The sequence below is a fragment of the Coenobita brevimanus genome, chromosome 94 (genome assembly GCF_032717465.1).
Source record: "Coenobita brevimanus isolate Jiangsu-jjx chromosome 94, ASM3271746v2, whole genome shotgun sequence".
NCBI lineage: Eukaryota > Metazoa > Arthropoda > Malacostraca > Decapoda > Coenobitidae > Coenobita > Coenobita brevimanus.
Window position 1 is genome coordinate 31,199,849 of NC_137047.1, and position 24,663 is coordinate 31,224,511.

Genomic DNA, 24,663 nt, shown 5'->3' on the forward strand with positions numbered 1-24,663 from the left:
TCGGAGGAGCCCAACGGAGAGAAAAGATTAACAGAGTAAGCTGAAGGATTAGTTGTGAGGAAGAGGTCAAGTATGTTGGAGCTCTCTCCAAGGCGGTCAGGGATACGGGTAGGGTGCTGTACAAGCTGCTCTAGGTCATTAAGGATAGAAAAGATGTAGGCTTGTTCACCAGGTGGATCCGTGAAAGGAGAGGAGAGCCAAAGGTGGTGGTGAACATTGAAATCTCCAAGAATGGAGATTTCAGAGAAAGGAGAAATGGACAGAATGTGTTCCATCGTAGAAGTAAGATAGTCGAAGAATTTTTGATAGTCAGTAGAATTAGGGGATAAGTAAACAGCACAGATATATTTAGTCAGAGAATGACAGGAAAGCCGAAGCCAGAGAGTGGAGAATTCAGAAGAATCAAGTTCAGGAACACGAGAGCAAGATAAGTCGTTGCGTATGTATACACAACAGCCACCTTTGGCTTTGAAATGAGTATAAAGAAAGTAGGAGGATACAGAAAAGGGTTTGCTGTCAGTTGCCTCAGACAGCTGAGTCTCCGTTAGAAAAAGAAGGTGAGGTTTAGAGGAGGAGAGGTGGTGCTCAACAGAGCGAAAGTTAGATGAAAGGCCGCGAATGTTGCAGAAATGAAGAAGAAGAGAGTCAGACAGTGGTTCCAGGCACCTCGAGTCGTCACCGGGAGAGGGGCAGATGGCGGGGGCATTTATGGTCCCCCCCCCTGGGGACTCCGAGGCTAGGTGAATTGACGCCATTTTGGTAAATTTTGAATAGGAAGTGTAGTGTGTACTGTGCATGTAGTTTGGTGAAGATAGATAGAGAAATTTGTACTGGAGAGCATGCTGGCCTACTCTCTGTGTAACTGAGACACTGAAAAAGTTCAGCAAAGGGGGATGGTCAGGAACTAGTCCTGAGGGCTGATGAAACGGGAGCTCCAGCACTCCCTGTCATCAGCTTTCCATCCACCTCGGGAGTACTGCCCTGTGTGTGTTGTTTTTTTTTTATGTGTCCGACTCTGGGCATAGGCTTCACAGCCTGCTATCAAGGCCCAGCAGTCCTCCTACATACCATACACCTCTACATGTCACCACTTCGGCGCTAACACCCACCGTCCATATTGAATACATGCTAGGGCTGTCTCATACAGGACTGGTGTATTGGTATTAGCGGGGGTATTTTTACGACATGTCGGCGGGTCTTCTGGTAGATCAGTAAAGCCTGATTTAATGAAATTCAAATCCTTAAACTGTTCCCTGCCCCAGCCGGGATTTGAACCCGGGTCCGTTAGGACCGCACGCCACCTCTCTACCGGTTGAGTGTGTGTGTGTGTGTGTTTCTTCCCCACCAGAATGTTATGATGTGTTTGTTTTCTTGTCTGCTTCCTATCCCGCTAATGGACTGTTTGTATGCATTAGTGTAGATTACCAGAACCAATATTTAGAGCTTCATCTGTTTCGGCAGTGTGGGTGGTGTATGGTTTGATTGCATCTGTTTGAGTAAATATTAGTCGGAATTCATTTGGCTGAGTTTCAAATCTTTCTTTTTCAAATACACCCAATTTTTGTGTCGTGTTTTTCTTTTATTCTTTTCCTTGCTTTAAAAACAAAAAATATAAAACCTAATAACAGACAGACTGACAGATGAAGTGTAAAAAGATACATACAGAGAGATACATAAATACTTAATAGTTACATACACACCGTGCATGCATATGTACACACATACATACATGCATACATACATACGTACATACATACCTTACATGCTTATACACCCACATACATACGTACATACCTTACAAACATATATTCCCACATACATACTTATGGTACATACCTTACATGCATATATACTCAAATACATACATACATACATACCTTACATACATACATACATACGTACAAACATACATACATAAGTACATACATACATACATACGTACATACATACATAAATGTAGAACATACATACATGCATGCATGCAGTACATAAAAACATATATACATACTTACATGCATAAATGAAGGGATGCATTCGATATCTCTACATTCGAATATGAAAATAATCTACAAAGGCCAAACATTAAGGCAAAAAGTCGTAAAAGCCATCGTCCGGAGATTACATAAAAAGAAAATAAAAGTAGTTCATCGCACTGAATGGGTGAGCGAAAGATTATATTACCTTCGATAGTAGTGAGATGTTTAATAGTATCCACGTTAAACCTGTCCCATACCCTCCACTTACGTCCCCCATACCCCAAATCCGTCCCCTCACAACTCCACACTTGCCTCCCAAACCCTAACATATGACTTCCACACCTCCATGCCTGTCCCTTATACCACAAACCTGTCCCCCACACCCACACCTGTACACCACACCCCACAGCTGTCACCCACACCTACACTTGTCCACCCCACTCTACGCCTGTCCCCCATACTCATCTCTCCATCTCACCCCACACCTGTCCTCCACACCCATGCCTGTCCCTCATACCTACACTTGCCTACCGGACTCTACACCTGTCCCTCCTACTCACACCTGTCCACCACACCCCACACCTGTCCATCGCACCCCACACCTGTCCATCGCACCCCACACCTGGCCACCACACCCCACACCTGGCCACCACCTCCCACATCTGGCCACCATACCCACATTCGTCCACCACACCCCACACCTGACCACCACATCCCACACCTGCCCACGACACCCCACACCTGCCCACCACACCCCACACCTGTCCCCCATACCCAGCACCTATTCCCATACCCACACCAGTCCTCCACACCCATACCTGTCCCTCATACCCACACTTGTCTACCGAACTCAACACCTGTCCCCCATACCGACACTTGTCCATCGCACCCCACACCTGTCCATCACACACCATACCTGTCCACTACACACCACTCCTTTCCACCACACACCACACCTGTTCACCACACACCACACTTGTCCACCACACCCCACACCTGTCTCCCCTACAACACCTATTTCCCCTCCCACACTGTCCATCGCACCCCAGAACTGTCCACCACGCCCACACTTGTCCACACACCACACCTGTCCACCACACCATACACCTGTCTCTCCTCCCGCACCTGTTCGTCGCTGTCTTCCCCACCTGTCTCCTAAGATTGCCTGTGTTTTTCGACCCTTTATCAGATTACACACTGCCAACTTTCTCATTATCCTGTTGACGCTATCTAATCCGCTGGCTTAAATTGGCCTCTAGCACTTTCAGCTGTCTCTGTCTGTTTCTTTACCGTACCCTGTTTTCATTATCACACCTCATGTGTTTTCTCACGTCTCATCGTCCTTGCCTTGTGCCTCTATCTCCTTCACTGTACTTTGGCGCGTCTCTTAGGTGGCATAGGAGGCTCTGTAGCACTTCCTCCTTACCGATTCACTTTTAATATTACACCTCAACAGTCCCCTGTATACTGTTTCTATTGTTTCATTATCGCCATAGTTTGCATCAGTATCATAATTAAGTGTGATAGACAAAAGAAATCGCTGGGGAATAGGTGTTACGATATCGACCGATTGGCGTACTACATTCCCCAGTCTCTGTTACCCTCTTGTGGTTCCGTCAGTCCTCTCATTGCACGCCTTAGACGTTTTCTATAATGTAACAAAACATTTTACACAGGAAGCTACAGACATTATCCATCTGACCCAACAGCCTTATAAGCAAACCCCAACCGGTCACATTATCTCGCAAAACAATAAATTCTGCTGCCACTTCGAGCTGATAAAGAATCGTTCACTCTCAGCCAGGACATGAAAGGATCACTGGTGAGCAATTGCAAAGAATCCGTTTCCACATGGCGTCCTATCGTACACACAGTGTAAGGCAAAGTCAGCTCCATATCCCAGTCCACTCGGCACTTTTCCCTTTTACCTATTCTTTGCAGCAAACCCCCATAACCTTTCCAGTTCTTCTCACATTTTCCAACAATTTTAAGTTTCACAGCTCCAGAAACTAAGCTAATACTTTCCTATCTCCTGCCTCAGCGCTGGAGTGGTTGCTCTTTTGTACTTGATCTCCAGTTTTCATTTCTGAAAATTGTGTCCCGGAATTTTGTCATCATTTCACACGTCTCCCGCCTTTCCTGAGCCTCTCAATTCATGCGCGCATCCTCTCCTTCTTTTATTAACTCTTCTGTTCAGTTATATATTTGCTGCCTGCACGCATCTTCGTGCTAGGCTATAATCCCATATTCACTCCCATATGAATACCTCAGGGTTCTCCCTCTCCAACCATGGCCTACATTCCCATGCCTCTCCACCACCTATAACCTGCTGCATTTCATTTCTCGCGCCCCACTCGCCTCTTGTCTCTAATATTTTTCATACACGGTATATATATATATATATATATATATCTATCTATCTATCTATCTATCTATCTATATATATCTATCTATCTATCTATCTATATATATATATATATATATATATCTATCTATCTATCTATCTATCTATCTATCTATATATATATACTGTGTGTGTGTGTGTGTGTGTGTGTGTGTGTGTGCGCGCGCGCATCATGCACTGTCTGTTATTTAGAAATTAAATATTACTTTAGCACCATGAAAGGTGTGAGTCTACTGACGACTGGTCACGATTAAAAAGTGTCAGAAGCATCTTCTTACTATGGTACTGAGTCATCCACAGTACTGTACGTTACAGAAGGACTTGGTTGTTAGACATTATAACCCAGGGGTCGGGGAACAGGGATAAATTACCCCAACTGGGGAAAATCTAAAAATCTTTGGGGTAATGCAGGCGATATGAGAGGTAAGGGGTGCATAAATGAGGTAAGTTTTACTGAACAAGATTTAAAACCATGTATCATGTATCATGTATACTATACCATGTGCAACAACTTTAGGAGCAAATTGGCTTGTTTTTGTTTACTTTGAAGTCTGGGGATAATTTAATTTTACTCAAATTTTTGGGTAATATCCTAAAAATGTTCCTCGACCCTTGCAATAAACGATAACTTTTCCAAGTGGCTGGTGGGAGGTGCTCACCACTCTAAGAAGAATGGCGCATAACTTAAACTTGGTTAACTTGATACACCCAACAGTCTTTGGCAGGACACTTGGTTGCAAGAACACAACAAAGACATAACTTGAAATGCTTAGTCATGTAAGTCTTGTTGCTTACGCCTTTCTCTCCTCAGTAACATTTGCTTGCAAAAATTAGGAATGATGGCTCAACTTACTGACTACTAATGTGAATTAAAATTTTAATCAAAACTTCTGGTAACCAGCGAATTAAGGCCTGTCCTCTCATGGGACAGTACTCTGTATGAATGACCGAGTAAAAGAAAGAAAAATACTGCAAATAAATTACGCTGCTTGGTGAATATATGCGTGTTAAGTACAGCAACAATAACAACAGCCAATTCCATTTTACCCCATATACACAGGAGCGTAAGGCCCCGGGGCTAGGCTACTCAGTTTCAATATTTAAGGCAACAGTGACCAGCCTCACTTTTCCGTGAGTGGCACTATGCGAGCAAGAAACCCCAACCACCCCTCACACGGCACCCATACAGGCTCCAGTCAGGTGGAGGTCTTATCTCACTAAACCAACAGGCGCCATTTGGTTATATAATTACCACCCACAGGAAGAAATGGCTTCCTGATTACAGGAAAGCATTTGACTTGTCATTCAGTGTAGATTCACCGAAAAAGAGAGAGAGAGAGAGAGAGAGAGAGAGAGAGAGACAGAGAGAGACAGACAGACAGACAGACAGACAGAGAAGCGGCACATCACTTATGTGGAGTAAATATTCTCATAAAAAGAGTTGCTGAATACAAGAGGTAAACAAAAACACAGAAGGAAATTAATATGAGAAGCAGAAACAGCGAAAGATATGCTTAAATAGTCGTCGACAAGAAATAAGACAATATACAACACTAGAGGCAGAGAACGCTTAAGTTATTGGGTTGGAGAATGAAAGAAAGATTACAGGTGTCTTTGTTTTGTGTGGGTTTTAGACCAAAAAAATAGAAGACATAACTGAGAGAGAGAGAGAGAGTAAAGAAAACCTTAGTAAAAAGGAACTAAGAGTTGCAATGAACTAAAGAAGTATGGGATCTGGTAACAATAATAATGCTACAAATATTAAGGTGCCTTCTGTAGAATTCTAACAAATTTAGGGAAAGGGACCCAAGCTAAGATAAAGTAATCGATGCCATAAGATAGATCTGAATGTGGTATAAGCAAGAAACACATATGTAACAAGAAGATAACATTTTGAAAGAAGGAAGTATACGGGATAACCCATCAATTTAAGGTCAAAATAGGAAATGGAGAATACTGGAATCAGACCAGTGAAACTTGATTCTACAGGGGAAGCTGTTGTAGAAAAAGTTGCTTAGGTGGGTTGGTGTGAGAGACAAAAATGGAAGCCTGTTCAAGAAGTGACAGAGAAAGAAGATGAAAGTGTATTCAAATGATAAGTGAACCTGTGCCATCCAAGTGCTTCTTTGGCTTGGTTCACTGTTAGCTACACAAGAGCAATGCTCCGTGGCCAGGTGGACATGAACCTGTGTGTACGAAATAAAACGCAACTTCTCCATCACAACCAATTCCCTTCATCAGTGAAGTGACTGGCGCTGCGGTGGCCACAGCCCCAAGGCAAGAGGTACCGGGAATTTCTGAGAGCGATCCGGTTGCCTTTGGAAACTGACCTTGGGAACGCACTACGGCATCTTGACTCTGACTAATCAAGCATCCTTGAGTATTCTTATAAACCCTTTGATGACGGCAGATCTTCTTTTGACAAGTCACATCGCCTGGCGTTAGCCAAAATGATATACATAAGACGTCTTTTTAAGGGATAATTGATGTATTTGTTAACCCCATGGAATAATTCACTGTGGTGAGTATTAGTTAGCCGGGTTAAAATGCAGCAGACGTCAGCAGTTGTTTGAGTTTAAAAAAAAAAAAAATCAGTGAAATGGAATCTCGAAGATCTTAACGAGGCTAAAAGACCAGGTGAGAGATTTGTGGAAATATCTAAGGAAGACAAAAGCAAACACAGAAGAACCAAGGTAAATGCTTCTGTAAATAAAGTACAGTACTAGCTATTAGTGCTGAGAACAATTTTGGCATAAATGAAACTGAAGCTTAATTTTGCCCTGCGAAGTCGAATAGAGATAAAATACGAATATAATATGAAAAAAGAATCAGTGGGTGTACAGTATTTAACGCTAAAATTCAATATACGTTTGTGGTCGAATGTTATAGGTCAAAGATTCCTGCAGGATATACTGCAGCAGGACTAATGTGTTATGATGGTGACACAGGAGATACTGCAGGGAGAATAAATCGTAATCCCTTCAGTCCAATGACGTACTTTAGATTTTTTTTTTTTTCTTTTCCCTACACCACATGATTTTAGTTTAGTAGAACACCGTAGCAGCGATGGAGTTATTGGAGGCTGTATCTACCGTTAGAGGTCGAAGGGTGTCTCATAACCTGAATTTGATCGGAAGAATGTCAGCTGGTACGCCATCGGACTGAAGGGTGTTAAATGATGACTCTCCTTTACAAAATACAGGAACCAGAAAAAGACATAAAAGCTGTAAAAGGAGAAACAAATATAAGAAAAGCTTACCCTTATGAAGATCTTGCGGAAATACATGTTTTTAACAATCTGGCCACTATAACTCACTCAGCTGAACACAATCGTCTATTGTTGGCTGGAATAAATATTGCCGTTGTACCAACAGTGACTTGATTAATTATATATCAGTAACTCTCTGAGGCTCCACTGCATGAAAGGCTTAACTGAAATGACACAGGGCTGTATACGTCATCATGGCTATTGAGTGTGACATGCCCAGTACGTGGAATAAAAAGTAAAAGTAGGAAAGTGATTTTCTGAGGAATGGAAATACTGAGTGATAGCCTAATTGGCCGCACCATTTGCAGATGAAGCAGTGCTACTGACAAATGCGGAGTAGTGGTTACGAGAACTGGTAGAGAAGTTTTTGAATAAGATGTAGATATAGGGAAGAGTAAATTTATTGTGCTTCGTGGGAGGCACAAAGACGAACTGTAGACTGACAATGAAAGGTACGGAAATGGCTAATTATCGGATTTCCATGTATTTAGATAGTGTTGTAAACAGTAATACAATACTGATGATTTTGTCAAGGAAAATATGCAAAAAGAAAGATGAATAACATGGACTTTCGAAGTAGTGACGAAAAATGGGAATACACCCATGCAAATAAAGAAATCACTGCGTGAACTTATATTAGTTCCAACACTTACGTACAGCGGTGAGGTGTAGATGGTGCTTGAGGGACATAAATCAAGAGTAAGAACGGTTCAAGCGAGCTACCTCGGAAGTGCCTGTGGACCGACACTAAGTGAACAGTGTGGTGTAGAGATTGATAACTCGGGAAAAATTAAAACTATGAAGTGAAACGACAATGTGGAACGACTGTAGAGTAAGAGATTGACTGAAAGATTGTATGATAGTAAGCCGGCTGGAAGGAGAATAGGCAGGCCGGGAACCAGGTAGAGCGACAGGGTGCGAAGTTATGTAAGGCAAGGTGTTGTGTCGTTGGAAGACGGGTCGCCACTGAGTACGGGTAGGTTATCTTGTCCAGGCCACTCCTTGGTGAATGCGGAGTCAGGCAAGAGATAGATATACTGGTATTAATGATCTTTTAACTAAACAGATGCATCATAGTCAACAATTAGCTAGAATGATTGATTTTGGAGAAACATTTTAACCTTTTGAAAATGCAGCAGTGATGAATGAAATTTAAAAGAAATGTGTAACACTGTGTAAAGGCATTGGTAGACGTCTTGCATTCTTACTGTCTTCAGAATAGAGAGATTTTTAATTAGCTGTAGCGGATATACCTTTCACTGACCCCATAGCTACAGAACGGCTCCACCAGCATGTACATGTTCGTTTCTAAGTATCAAGAAAAAATTGAGTCACCAGCTTCAAAGGGATAAAATCTGACTTTAGCCCAGCCTGGGCCTCTCCACGTCCTTATTCGCTGACCTCATTAAGTCCGTGCAAGTAGAGCGATATGGTTATGTGTTTGGTTCTCCTGATATATATATATATATATATATATATATATATATATATATATATATATATATATATATAGATTGATAGATAGATAGACAGATATATATATATATATATATATATATATATATATATATATATATATGTATATATATATATATATATATATATATATATATATATATATATATATATATATATATATATAGTGTGAAGACGCACTAAATTTAGCATCATGACAAAATAATTCCAGGAACAAGTGCTTAAACTGAGGTCGCAAAAGGTCATATGTCATCGATTATGGGCAAGGTCAACCGAAGTACTTAAGATTTGACAGACTAAACTTGGTAGAGGACCCGAAGGTGAGGGGTCGATAAAGTGATTATGTTTTGAGGACAATTTGTCAAAGGTAAAGGTAGCTGGACAGGGTAATAAGTTTCGTCCCTCCAGTTCAAATAATTTTTATTCATTTTGAACCAAGTTTGGCGAGAGGAAAGGATGAAGCCATTCTGTTAAGAGAATTTGGAGAACAGTTGAGGGTCAGGCAAGCATGAAGAAATTAGAGTCTGAGCATAACTGGCCGAAGGTGAAGATCACGAGGCAAAGTCACAGTTTGGACCAAGACCGACTGTAGGGTGCCGGTGCTGCATTTTTTGAGTGCTCTTTTTTCTTCTTCTTCTTTTTTTTTTAAGTTAAAGTTGTACCAAACACGTCACAACCAATCTAGAACTAATGTTACTATAAAGAAAAAACAACCAAAACATCATTTCTGACGATAATTTACTGCCACAGAGACGTCTGTCAGAAGAACTGATTAACATCCATTAATAAAAACGATCCCAGTCTTGCTTAGGCTGTGTGTGTGTGTGTGTGTGTGTGTGTGTGTGTGTGTGTGTGTGTGTGTGTGTGTGTGTGTGTGTGTGTGTGTGTGTGTGTGTGTGTGTGTGTGTGTGTGTGTGTGTGTGTGTGTGTGTGTGTACAAGTACTCCTGCTTGGGAAGGACACTGCAGGCCGCCTGTGGCCGTATCTACCAGTAAAGTGCGCTTTGTGAGCGCGTGGCGAGCGAGCGAACGTTCGTACATATATACGCCTATCGTCATAATTTCATCTTGTAAATTTTCAGCATTTCTGGTGAGGCAGTTTAACAATAACAGAAGAATTACTGAGCTAAAATATTTACTTTCTCAAACTTTCTCTTTCACACACACACACACACACACACACACACACACACACACACACACACACACACACACACACACACACACACACACACACACACACACACACACACACACGTGCGCGCGCGAGCAATCAACATATGAATGTGAAAACAGTATACAGTATACCTCGCATGTCACTTTCATAGTGCTTTAAATCGACTTCATAGTGGAGCATGTCAACTGAAGCCCTCGGTACATTTCCTTGGAAAGCTGGTATTCCAAGGGGTTTCTTCGGTCGTATGAGGAAATATATAGCTAAAAGCAAAATTTATTGACTGTATCTACTACCTGCTGAAAGAATATCTTCTCTGTCTCACATAGTTGAAAAGTTATTAGCCTCTGAAAACCATCGCTGTCGGGCCGTGTCGTGTCAGGCCGCTCATTTCTCAGCTGAACGTAAGGGCCGTCTTCACAGTCGTCCCCAGTGCAGTCCCCAACAGCCTACTCGCCTCCGAACACACGCTTTCGTTTTCACAGTCGTCCCCAACCAGCCTTCCGAGGCCTCTGTTGGGGACGGCATTCAGGACGTCCCGAACAAATTACTGGAACATTCTTGGGGAGCCTGCAGCCCCCCCCAGCGGACGGTTCCGAAAGTAATAAAGTAAAAGAATAATTGCATATAACATATTTTCATTAATATTTCAATATTTTATACCCAATGTAATATCTCTGGGGTAAAAAACACACCCGGTATTAAAATAAAATATAAGTTTGTGTATTTTTGAGACTATTATGTATCTGAATATAAGCCTTTCGGAGACTGGTGGAGGCTTCACAACAAACGAACCTGAAAGAAATACGAGAATCGTTGTCTAATGCATATTGTTATGAAAATTCTAATATATGACGCCCGACGTAAAAGTTGATACAGCTAACACCCCGTTTAGAAAAGAAAATGTTCATGCATTAATACTACATCCGTTAATAAACCACACCATCACTCATTAGACATTAGACATGTTACTTCATGGTTATTTTTACTTAGCCTTTTTTACAATACTTAACATTCATCAGGATTCAGCTTACTTCCGATTTCAAGTAGGCGCTTGGTGAGGTTGCCGTTAGTTAGCTCTTCATTCCGATGACTTTTCCTATTCGTTATTTTTGCTGCATTCTTACGAATATCTTCACTCCTAAATATATTACTAAGAACTGTGTGAAGTGGATTTTCCAGCCATGGTATTCATCGCATTCATTACATTCCATTTTCTAAATATTCTCTGCATATGGAAAGTGCTTTCGTCACCCAGAATTACCAACCCTACCGCATCAACACAGGCACACGTCCCCACGTTAGTAAGCTCCAGAAAGCCATTGGGAGCGACTGTGAAATCCAAAGGTGCTTTTGGTTCGGGCCCGGCACACGTTCGGGCCCAAAAGGTTACGGACGACTGTGAAAATGGCCCATCGCTTTGCTAATCTTGTTCGCTTAGCTAGCTGCGCTCGCTCGTTCTTAATTACAGATCTTAGCCAGTTTCTACGATTAATGAAGCTCTATAATTTTTTTTTTTTTTTAAGTACGATATTATTATATTTTATTAACATTAACATTCACTATATTTGGCAGATAAATGCGTGGTTGATGTATCAGTGAAGATAAAAGTATAAACAGCCAGTCTTATAAGCAAGTTAAGCTAAAGAGGGTTTGTGAATAAGACCCTGTACCTCAGCTGTGTAATCTCCCGGCTGGAGTCTGTGGACGTTATCACAGCCGACAGTGCTGGAGAGAGAGAGAGAGAGAGAGAGAGAGAGAGAGAGAGAGAGAGAGAGAGAGAGAGAGAGAGAGAGAGAGAGAAAGAGAGAGAGGAGGGGGGGGGAGTGAGACATGGTGAGTTTACGGCTTCAAGAATACAAATGCTCAAAAATTTTCTACCGCGTGGTTGTGTTATTACTGTGTGTGTGTGTGTGTGTGTGTGTGTGTGTGTGTGTGTGTGTTTTTCCCAGATTCTCTTGCTTAGATATTGGACACTGTTCTTTCATTCCACCAGATGATTTTATTTAGCTTAGTGTTAATCATAAGTGTTTGGTGTACTGATATTGGCATCATTAACTCTTTCATGGGCACGTCGTCTCTAGTATTAAACTCTAGCTAATACCAGGACGATTTCATTCAGCAAGGATTTAGTCATAGGCGCAAGAATGTGTTAATACAGTCACAGTTACATCTCTCATGGAAGCGTCTCGTGTAGGAGTAAATCCCTGGTAACGCCATACGATTTCATCCAAGCAAGGGAGACCCATAGAAGTCCCAGTGCTGAAACAGACCTAAGTAGTAAAAGAAACATTGCTCTCCCTTCCAGATTTTAACTCGATGGTTAACCCTGCGGTATGTTGGTAGTCACGAAGAGGTGTTATGCTAAGGATCTAGTGCCATATAATTGCTGGTCTACGGAAAAGAGGATGCAAGTGGACGAAAATCCCAGCCATGTTAAGGTGGAGGAGCTGGTGTCCATGGTGTGGGTAAGGGTCGTGCAGCTCCATGGCGTTGTGCTCTAAACCTGTGGAACTGGATGAGGAACTGGCTGAGAAACTGGCTGAAGAAGTGACAGGAATTTGCTGAGGAATTGCCTATACCAGGGACAGTATTAATCAACTCCTCTATTCTCAACCACTTCATTGCCTTGGGGCACTTTCATTATACTCATACCACCTTTAGGTCATTGTACCGGTCTGTAGGTTTGGAGCTCTTTTCCAACTGGAGGTGATAGACGCAGTTTTTCCGGGTACCCCTTCAGTATTAAAGGGCTTTCCTAAACTTTGTGAAACTACCTCTGTTGTAGTTAAAATAATACCAGTATGTAAGATGTCACCATAATGAAGGGTGTCAAACTAAATGTTTATTTGTTTGTGCTTGTTTTCACACATACAGCCACCAACCTCTTCTCAGTCATACTGGAGTGAATATAAATGTTACAAAACACGGAGTAAAATGATTTGTAATAAAAATAACCGTTAAAATAAACTGTTAATGGAAAAAAACGGGTTAAAATCCTTCATATATACGACCCAAGGATTTGTGCGTCTCCGAGGATGACGTCTTGGCGGCACAATTGTACCTCACATACCAGGTACAAGATAGCCTGCAATATATATATATATATATATATATATATATATATATATATATATATATATATATATATATATATATCACTTCCTAGGCCTAACAATCATCCTGCGTATCACACATCCTCATAATTATGTAACAGCTTCGGCACACGAATCCACCGTCCATATTCAGTGCATGCTAGGACTGTCACGGTCATGATTGGTATTACGGTATTACAGTTGTTTATTGTTTAATGACAAGTCTGTGGATCCTGTGGAAGATCAGTAAATCATCAAACTGTTCTCTACCTCAGCCTGGGATCGAATTCGTGTTTTCCAACAGCAGATAACTTCTCTGATCAGGTGACCTCCACCCGAACAGTGTTGTAACAGATCACAAAGAGTTCACAAACACACCAGCACCCGTAAAGATACACGGAACATTACCTTCAACTGTCATGGAAACGGTATGGGATAAACAAAAAAATAAATAAAGAAAGAAAATACCATCTACCTCAGTGACTATGTATCCCAGGCAAAGACTGCGATATCATAACTAAAAGAGCAACGGGGAAGGCCAACCATGATCTGCTAACAGCGATTTATGGAACACTTATGGATATCAGATGCGATCAGCCTGCATCCCACATCAATGAGTGCAATCAGCAACGGAAGAATTTAGCCACGGCCTTTTGTCATCACCTAGTTTAAAAACTGTCGTCACAAATTGGGGGCTGGCTTTTCCTTCGCCATTTCAGTTTTAATAATACGTTCCTTAACCTCATCACACTCGTGCTTTTTGTCCACATTTCGCTGCTTGAAGTATTGCACGAGTAGCCAGTGTATTGAGAACATGGATTTCGTTAATTGCCGTGAATATAGACGACTCCCTGTTCATCTCTCCACTCCGATGACGCATTTTCGTTTTTTTTTTTCTCTCTCTCTACCCAAAAGTCCCTATTCACCCTCGGATAGATGTTTCGGGTTGGAGGGGTTAGATACGGCCTTTGCTACTATAATGTCCTCTTCAACTGAATAAAATCGTCTGGCAACGGGAAGAATTGAATTAAAATAACGTCTCTGGACTGAGGGAGACTGGTCCAAACCAAACGATACATAATGGTGGACACAACCAGTCCAAGTGAGCGTCGGCTGGGTGGAAATTTGTCGTCTCCGAAGCAATTTTTAATCCTCTCTAACTTTCATTGGTGGCGATACAAATTTTAAAACTCATTTGTTTATTTTTTTACACCTAAGGGTCAAATCTTAGTCAACATATAAACTGATTGCCCCATTTCGATAATCTTTTCGTATACAGAGATAAATAAGTGAAATAACAAAAAGTTGTACATGGACAGATAGACTGCATATCCCGACACAATGTCAACCGATCAATAGATTTTATAGGAATACCTCCAGGCTCCAGACATCTAAGCCCAGTGAATGAGGTAAAGTGAAGTAATGAAGTTAGATGTGTCCGCACATAAAAGCCTGTGGAACATGTTCAAATGAGCAAGCATGCTAAATTTGCTATTTTAACTTTCCAACGATGGGCGTTGATCCGCTATGGCTTTAGTAACTTTGGAGATGAAACAGTTTTGGTGTTCAATTTAACGCTTTCTTGCCTTTGCTTTTCAGCTATATGGTGGCCAATTTTGAGAAGTCAGTAAACACATAGTATTTTTTCATCAGCTTTTTCTACCAAGTGCAACTTTTGATGCCGTGCAACTACTTGTCTGATAGTGCTCAAGCTCCAACGCTGCCTTCGCTCTCTCAAACATTGCTCTTGATAATGAGATAGCGGGCAACGGAGTGGCCTCCTTCACTAATGACCCAGGGTGCGTGTGTGGCAATTATCCTAATACACAGCCACTCTAATGACAGCATTAAGTTCCCCAAAAATGCACTGAGGACCGCTGCAATTACATCTCGGGCTTTTAAAAAATTATATTATGATATTAAAAGCCCATGAGAGAAGCTTTGTGCAAACGAAAGCAAAAATTAGAGTTAATAAACTTGAGCAGAATAATTTTGAGATTTTTTTTTTTAAATTGAACACAGACAGTGGCATTATATCAGGATAGAGTAAGCACCGTAGTATGCATTACTTGCTGGTATTGTACTGGCTCCGAAAGAAGGCGACTGACTTGTACTGAATATGAAGAAAAAAAAATTAAGAATGTATATTTGATGCATGACAATACGATTTTCAGATATATGAGATTCTCCTTGTTAGGTACTAAAAAAGTAATTGCATGGTGAAATGTGAATTTAGGAAGAACAAAGGAAGCTAACATGATGGTGAGGATAGGGTAGATGCAAAGCAGAAATTCGGATTAAAAAATAAAAATAAAAAAAGAGGTAATGTGCAGTAGATGATCGTCATTGCTGTACTTTCTTTGGGCTGTGAAAATACCTGTCACGCTTTTTTAGCCATACGTGATATAATTTCTGCATATTTTCCTGTACACTTCACAGTCGGAGGCTTAGAAATGACAGAGAACTTCCTGCGTTCCTATCGTTTTCTCAAATTTCAGTATTCAGATAACAACGGACTGTAAGACACTCTCTCTCTCTCTCTCTCTCTCTCTCTCTCCCTTTCTAAGTAATGCTTGTGTGTGCCACCAGTATAAGGCACCCCACATGTTAAGGCAGAAGAGGCCTTTGTCTGTAATGAAGGTAATATATTTAGAGAACTGGCAGACGTCCTGGATAAAATCACCTGGGGATGGCAAGAACGAGGATAAAAACGACCACCATACTGAGAGGGGCTAACAGTCATTTGACCTGATCAATCTATCTATCTATCTATAGCCCGACGCCCTAATCCCGCAAAGGGTGGCCGCAGACAAAACGCCTCCAAGTCACTCTGTCACCCACCATTTGACTCCCCTCCCCCCAACTCACCCCCCCCTCCCTCATATACCTCTCAACTCCATCCCTCCACCTCATCCTCGGTCTACCCCTCCCTCTCCCTCCCTCCACCTCACCTACATACACCCTCTTAGTCAGTCTTTCATTCTCCATTCTCTCCACATGTCCAAACCACCTCAGTGTATTTCTCCTAATCTTTTCAACCACATCCACATCTACCCCACAACGTTCCTTCACTTCTTCATTCGTCAACCTGTCCCTCCACGTCACTCCACATGCTCCTCTCAAGTAACTCATTTCCACTGCTCTCACTCTTGCCTTGTTCCCCTCTTGCAATGTCCACGCCTCGCTTCCATACGTCAGGGTAGGGATCACAATACCATCATGCAGTGACTTCTTAACTTCCATACTCACCTCCCTATTTCTCATCACTGCTTTCAGTGTACCAACAACCTTTCTTCCCTGCTGTACCCTTTCACGTACTTCATCCCCCAAAGTTCCATCCTTACTCATCACACTACCCAAGTACTTGAATGCACTCACATTCTCCATATCCTCACCATCCAACCTCACTGCACACTCTGTGACTTCATTCCTCTCAAACACCATAACTTTACTTTTGTTTACATTAACTTTCAGTTTCCTCCTCCTACACACTGTCCCAAATTCATTCACCAAACCTTGCAACTCCCATTCATCTTCACTCAACAATACTGTATCATCAGCAAACAGCAACACCTGAAGCTTCCAAATCTCACCCTCATTCATTAGGGCCACCCCCACATCCACTGCCCTACCTTGTACCTCCTTTACAACCCCATCCATATATATATTAAACAGCCATGGAGACATTACACACCCCTGTTTCAGTCCCACACTGAGATCAAAGAACTCACTCAGCTCACCATCCACTTGCACCGTAGCCCTAGCTCCCTCGTACATACTCTTCACAGCACTCAACAATTTCCCCTCCACTCCAAATATTCTTAATACCTTCCACATACCGTGCCTATCTATTCTGTCATAAGCTTTCTCCAAGTCCATGAAGGCAGCATACACTTTCCTTCCCTTCTCTAGATACTTCTCCACTAAACATCTTAGAACAAATATCTGATCTACACACCCTCTCCCCTTCCTAAATCCCCCTTGTTCTTCTCCAACTAGCTCCTCTGTCATATGCCTAACCCTATCAATGAGTATTCTACCATATATTTTACCAGTCACACTAAGAAGGCAAATACCCCTATGGTTACCACATACTTCTCTCTCCCCTTTTCCTTTGTACAGAGGAACAATTATACCTGATTTCCAGTCCTCTGGAACCCTTCCCTCTTCCCAAGCCAATCTACACAACTTCCATATCCACTCCACAACAATCTCACCCCCATACCTAAGCATTTCACCACACACTTCATCAATTCCTGGGGCCTTTCCCAGCTTAATCTTCATCGCTTCCACTACTTCCGACCTACTGATCTCTTCCTCCCTCCTCTCATCTCTCCTTCTCCCAGCCATTCCCCAACCACTTATACTCACACTGCTCTCACTCTCTACATTCAACAAATCCTCAAAGTGCTCCTTCCATCTCCTCAATTTCTCGCTCTTCTCCACCAACAATCTATTATTCCTATCTTTCACTCCCCTACTATTTCCCCTTTCACACTGCCTTACTTTCTTTACCTCCTTCCAAAACAATTTCTTACTCTCCCTCCATTTCACACTCAGATTCCTCCCAAACTCTTCATCCACTTTCTTCTTACTCTCCTTCACCAGTCTCTTAACCTCCCTTCTCCTGCTCACATATACCTCTCTCTTCTCTCTCTCATCTTCTCCCCTACCTCTACTCGCCAACCATTCGCCATATGCCTTCTTCTTTTGTTCCACAAAGCTGCACATTAATAGCACCGATTGTGTTTGACAAAAGCTACAAGGCGTAAAGGACGCTTAGCTCTGTGTTGGAAGTAATCATTATCGTGATATACTGTAGGTGAAACAAATTTGTATGTTACGATTCGGACATTTTTGAATGACACACACACACACACACACACACACACACACACACACACACACACACACACACACACACACACACACACAGCAATGGCCCACACTTTCTTTTTTATCAAGCTCCCACAAACCTCACACTCTTAGGATGTTTTGATTCAATGTCAGATGAATTTTTAATATGGAGTGACATTAGCTGGAAAAGATCACTGCACTCTTTTTACTCTAACCTGACCTAAAATTCCTATCTTACTGTTCTGAATGCTTAGTTGTGACAAATAGATTGACACTAGATTATGACGTTAGTGATTGAAAAGTACTACGGAACGTATGGAACGTATGCAGAGCAGTAGCATTGTCTCTTTCTGCCACAGAGCAACGTGAAATAAGCTGCGAAAGGAAGAAAATCTGGGCCTCTGGGCCAAGTTAGAGCACAGTGTCGAAGACGTTACCATAAGCTTCTTGACGGTGACTGAATTAACACTCACGACGGTGTGACTCGGTCTCAGCTGAATGTAATCGTCTGGCGTCAGCTGGCATAATTTACTAGACAAGACGCGACCGTAATAGGTTTAATGGTGACAGTATTAACTCTCAAGTGGCTGTAACTTACTCTCATCTGAATAAAATGGTTCAGAGTCAGTTGAAATATAACACTGACAATATGAGCCATTAGAATGTTAAATATCCCTCAGTTAAGAAAATTATAGTTACAATGTTGGTTGACTCCTGTGGCCGTATATTTAGAAAAAAAAAAAAAAGTGGATACCTCAAGCTGCAGCCAACGCTGGTCGATATGCTTAAACAAAATGTGGAATCCACATTTGTGGGACGCCACATTTGTGCTATCTTTGGATGCCAAAATTCCTGTGAGAAATTCGAAGCGCAAAAAAGTGTCACATTCGATCTAGATACTTAAAATATAGTGATGTACAAGAAAATTACTGTTCTTACTCCATCATATTCACAAATATCATCCGATGCCATGACTGTAACTAAGCATATTGACAAATTGTGGAAACTACTTGTGGAGGCCGACGGTTGCACAAATGTAGAAGGTTACATTATCTTTTTAGGCATAAAGTCATTAGTGTCAAAAGCCTATTTTACGAGTAGAAATACGTAAATTTCGTCTTGACTTCCCAGCCTTTGCGGAACGGAGAAAAGGGATGAGTGTGAGCCATAACCAGGCCAGACCAACCAGGGCTTATTTTCTCGTTGGCTTTCCAGCACCTCTTCTTGAACATTTTCTATCTGCATATGACACTGTAGGATTGTCTTAAATGCTATTAATGTTATCTGTGTCCGTGTTAGAAAGGCATGGAGAACAGGGAAGAGAACTGTAAAGTGTAATTTGCAAAATATATCGTTAATGATGGGGTCATAGTTCAGGGAGCTTCTTTTGTCAAAGAGAATACAGACCCAAGAATTGCATTCACACAGAATCCTAACCAGCTTTAGCGATAAAGAAGTCTGCATAACATTTTTTTTTTTTTTCGTATTTGGTCAACTTAATATTCACTTTAGTTTTGTTGTAATGTACATGGTAGCATGTCGCGAAAAGGAAAAATTTAGTTTTCTTAATGAGTTTAGTGAAATCATATCGATCACTACTAAGTGAAGAGAGAGAGAGAGAGAGAGAGAGAGGGTGATCTCGTAAAGATTAATACTAACCTCTCTACTCACTTTCATACATACACATACACTGGCAATGGACCTTCCAATAACCACTACTTCTTAGCAAGCATTTCAGTTATTTTTCTTTTTTGTGAGACTGTCATACTGTCTATAGATAGATAGATAGATAGATTATAAAACCGTAGGTATCTAATATTCAAGATGTTCAACTGGGCAACAATAAACATCTTGTTGACTGAGTTTTACTTCTTCCGGCAAGGTCTCGCCAACTCTCTTGGAATCATCAGGCTATGATAATATACGTATTATTTAAAACAGTGAAAGTAAACCAAAAATACACAAATAAATCAGTTGTTACACAGCACCCAACATTTGTCGCCAGACATCCATGGCAGAGCGATCTGTTCTCCCTTTTAATGGCCTGTCAGCAGCACTGCAGTTCAGTTAGCCAAAGAAATGTTCAGAAATCAGATCTACTTCTTTACTAATTTAGCATCTACATAAATTAAGTTGGTAATTATGAGCTGTGATTACCATTATTTGTCAGTGTTATCAGAGTTCTTCAAACCATTCTACTTACGAGGAGAGAGTTAATAATGACACCTGAATGTGTTGTTATGAGTAGCGAATTGAATCCCATTGGGTGGAGTTCGAATATACAACCCAGGAGACCGTAGTCTACGCACAAAATTTTCCTGTGCTTCATTTTAGGTTCAACTCGTCTCTTGCGGAATAAGCACTGCTTGCAGGTGCTGCCTTCCATCGTTGTCTATATTTCCTGGTTCATTAGTGATATGGTAACACAAAGCCGACCTGAGAGATGACCAGTCGTTGTTGTGTCTTCCTCCTGAAATCGCTTAATTCACCTTTATACGTTTCTGTTGCATTATCTGTTCGGGATTCTTTCCCTCTAAATCAAAGTATATTATGCCATCTCCCATCTTCCTAGAAGCTGGGCGCATGTTATTTGCCCTCTCCATACCAAGGTATATACTAAGTCTCCTTGAAGTTTTGTGGTAATATATAAAATGTAACGGCCATGCAATCTTCAACTGACCGAATATGATTCACATTTCGTTTCTCGTGCACAGCAGTTCTCGTGAAATCAATGTTAAGTCTTCGGATTGTCATGGTTCATTTATACCGTCATCCCAGCAGCAAAAGATCTGAATCTTGAGAAAGTCAGGATAGGTAACCACGAAGATTTAATTGTGGTAAATCTCTCATAATGTTTTTTGTGTCGCACCAAATCCTCGGACAAAATTTCGACAACCTTTGTAATTGTTTGTACATCTATCTATCTATCTATAGCCCGACGCCCTAATCCCGCAAGGGGTGGCCGCAGACAAAACGCCTCCAAGTCGCTCTGTCACCCACCATTTGACTACCCTCCCCCTAACTCACCCCCCCCTCCCTCATATACCTCTCAACTCCATCCCTCCACCTCATCCTCGGTCTACCCCTCACTCTCCCTCCCTCCACCTCACCTACATACACCCACTTAGTCAGTCTTTCATTCTCCATTCTCAGTTACTAATATACAGTATATATATATATATATATATATATATATATATATATATATATATATATATATATATATTTATTTATTTTTATGTGACCGACTCTGGGCATAGGCTTCACAGCCTGCTTTCAGGGCCCAGTAGTCCTCCTACGTACTGCACACCTCTACTGTACATGTCACCACTTCGGCGCTAACACCCACAGTACCATACTAAATACATGCTAGGGCTGTCTCATACAGGACTGGTGTATTGGTATTAGCGGGGGTATTTTTACATGTCGGCGGGTCTTCTGGTAGATCAGTAAAGTCTGATATTTATGAATTTCAAATCCTTAAACTGTTCCCTGCCCCAGCGGGATTTGAACCCGGGTCCGTTAGTACTGCAGGCCAACTCTCTACCAATTGAGCCACAGATATATATATATATATATATATATATATATATATATATATATATATATATATATATATATATATATATATATTACAGGTGGCTTTACATTGAGTGACAAACCTAATGGTTTCCTGTAAGCCAAGAAACCATTTACAACGCTGGGTGGTAACCATATAACCAAACCATACGTGCCCCCTACGTGTCAACAAGTGGGTTGGTGGAGGGTTAGTGCCCCTCCTCGTAAAACAACTAACTCAAAGTCAAATGGCCACCCCTTACGGGATTATGGCGTCGGGCAATATATATATATATATATATATATATATATATATATATATATATATATACACACTGACTGATGTATATACAGTACTACTCAACCTGAAAAATAGTGTACGGACGTCCATGGCGTCAAAATGTGGCTTTAGAAGGATATTCGTAATTTTCCATCTTCAGGAAGTGTGCTGTTATTTCTTCTTCTTCTTCTTCTTCTAGTGGCAATCAGTATGATTTAATTAATACTGCCCGCGAAAAGTTTTCTCTTAGGCGAGGTATTTCACTTTTTGTACATGTGTAACTGTTTTGCATGTTTAAATTTTCTTAATTAAAGTCGACAGTTAACTTATAGGTAATAGTTCTGACTAATCTGGTTTTGTTTGGTATATTGATGCCCCCTATATTAATACACTTTCCTCAACTGACTGTCAGCAGGCGATGAGAGCAGGTGTGTGGGCATTACGCATTTTCAGTCGATGGTGATGTTTTACCCGTTAGAGTAGGCATGACATGACTGTTTAGTTAGTTGTAGCTACAGGTGTCTTATAATTTTTTAATAAAAATTATATATATATATATATATATATATATATATATATATATATATATATATATATATATATATATATATATATATATATATATATATATATATATATATATATATATATATATAAACCAGGTAAAGGCATCCACACGTGGGCGACCTCAGAATGCGCGATTCAAGACTGTCAAACACTCAGGACTTTCACTAGCTAGCATGTCATTTTCTTTAGGAATAGCCAAACACTCTTTTTCTGTGTACATTTCTACGTCTTTCAAATTTTTTTTTTACTATTAAACTCTCATTTCTTTTATCAAACCATACTAAGAAGAAAAAAGGGAGGAGGGGGATGCAGAAAGAAGAAAAAGAAGAAAAGGAAAGGAAGTGAGGAAAAGGAAGAGGCAGAATAATAACGGTAAGAAAAACATCCCATCACAAACGGTTTTAGAAAGGGCGTAAAAAAAGAGGAAAAAATGTGAAAGGGAGTGTACCAAACTGAAACGGAGGGTGGTTGTTATGGTGATGTTATCTACATATGAGGCTATGTTTGTGGGTGGCTGGGGTATTGAAAATATTACGCATTTATTGGTTAAAGAGGGTGGGTGAGATAACACAGCCCTGTGGAATTCCGCTGGGGAAATTTCGTGCGTGCGAGGACTTGCCCTGGTGTGTAACATGTGCATGTCTACCAAATAAATGGTTGGCAGACCAATGTTTGGTGTTGTTCTCCATACTTTTGTTGTATATCTTGGTGATTAGTTTGCGTCGTGGGCTGGTGTCGAAGGCTTTGCTAATATCTTCCGCTGTAAGAAGTGTGGATTGAGCGAGTGTCGTGAAGTGCTGGTCGATGTTCGTTGTGTGAGATTCATCATAAAGGTGCTCTGAACCCATATTGTGAAGGAGGGGGCACAGGGAGAGTGACGTATTTCTCCCTTGTGGTATTTACCCAGCAGTATAACTAGGGACTTGGATGTAAAGAAGTTTGCGGGTCGTATTCTAAAGGGACATTGTGACTTAGCAAAGACTGACTCTTAATGACCATCTTGCAATCGATATAATTAATCCTAATCCTTCTTCTTTTTCTAATAAGGCTGATCAGTAAACCAAAAGGAATACAACACCGACGAGAAGCAGCGCCAGGCACTGGTAACAGACACAAAGGAGGGCGGGAAGAGCATGGGACTGAAAACCAGTGCACTGTCAGGCTATACAAGAGCTACAAAGATGTAAGTCAAGAATGTGTTTCAGGACCGCATTCTTGTTGGTTTCGGAGAACCTTTTAACATCATTTCCTCAGCGATTAATTTTGCCTGTTACACTTAAATTTCTAATTTATGTTTTATTGATGCAGACTATGTTAATATATAAAAGATATTCAGAACAAGAAAGGAAATATTAAGGTATAATATGAAAAAAAAAATGGCATAAGAATAACTGCTATGAAACCTCCTGTGAAGCCTGCGATAGTGGCCTCAACACGTCCGGTACATAAGCCCCCAGTGCTCTGGTGGACAATGGCTTCATTAGCAGTGATACCGTACTCCAACACATATACAAGTAAAGTGCGCTTTGTGAGCGCTTGACGAGCGAGCGAGAGTTTGTACATATCCCTATCACCATAATTTCAACTTAGTATAAACGTTCAACATTTCTATTGAGGTAGCTGAACAATAACAGAAGAATAATTGAGCTGAAATATTTACTTTCTCACGTTTTATCTCTCTCACGTTTTCTCTCTTGATGTTCATATAACGAGGCGCCGTAGCGTTTATCACACGCGTAATATTCAATTATCTCCTCCCGACTTGCCGTATCAATGAACTGCCTCGGTAAACCTTTGGCTATTGATCGGATGATAAAACCCTGAAATGGAGCGATTACCTTTGCCGATTTCATCCCCTAAACATAGAAAAATAATCGTTCTTGTAAAATTATGAACATAATATCTAATATTTAACTGTTAGAATTCATGCAAGAAAGCATAGTGTTACAACAGGAAATCTTTTTAAATTCGATTTCATAGTGGAGCATGTCAGCTGAAGCCCTCGGAAC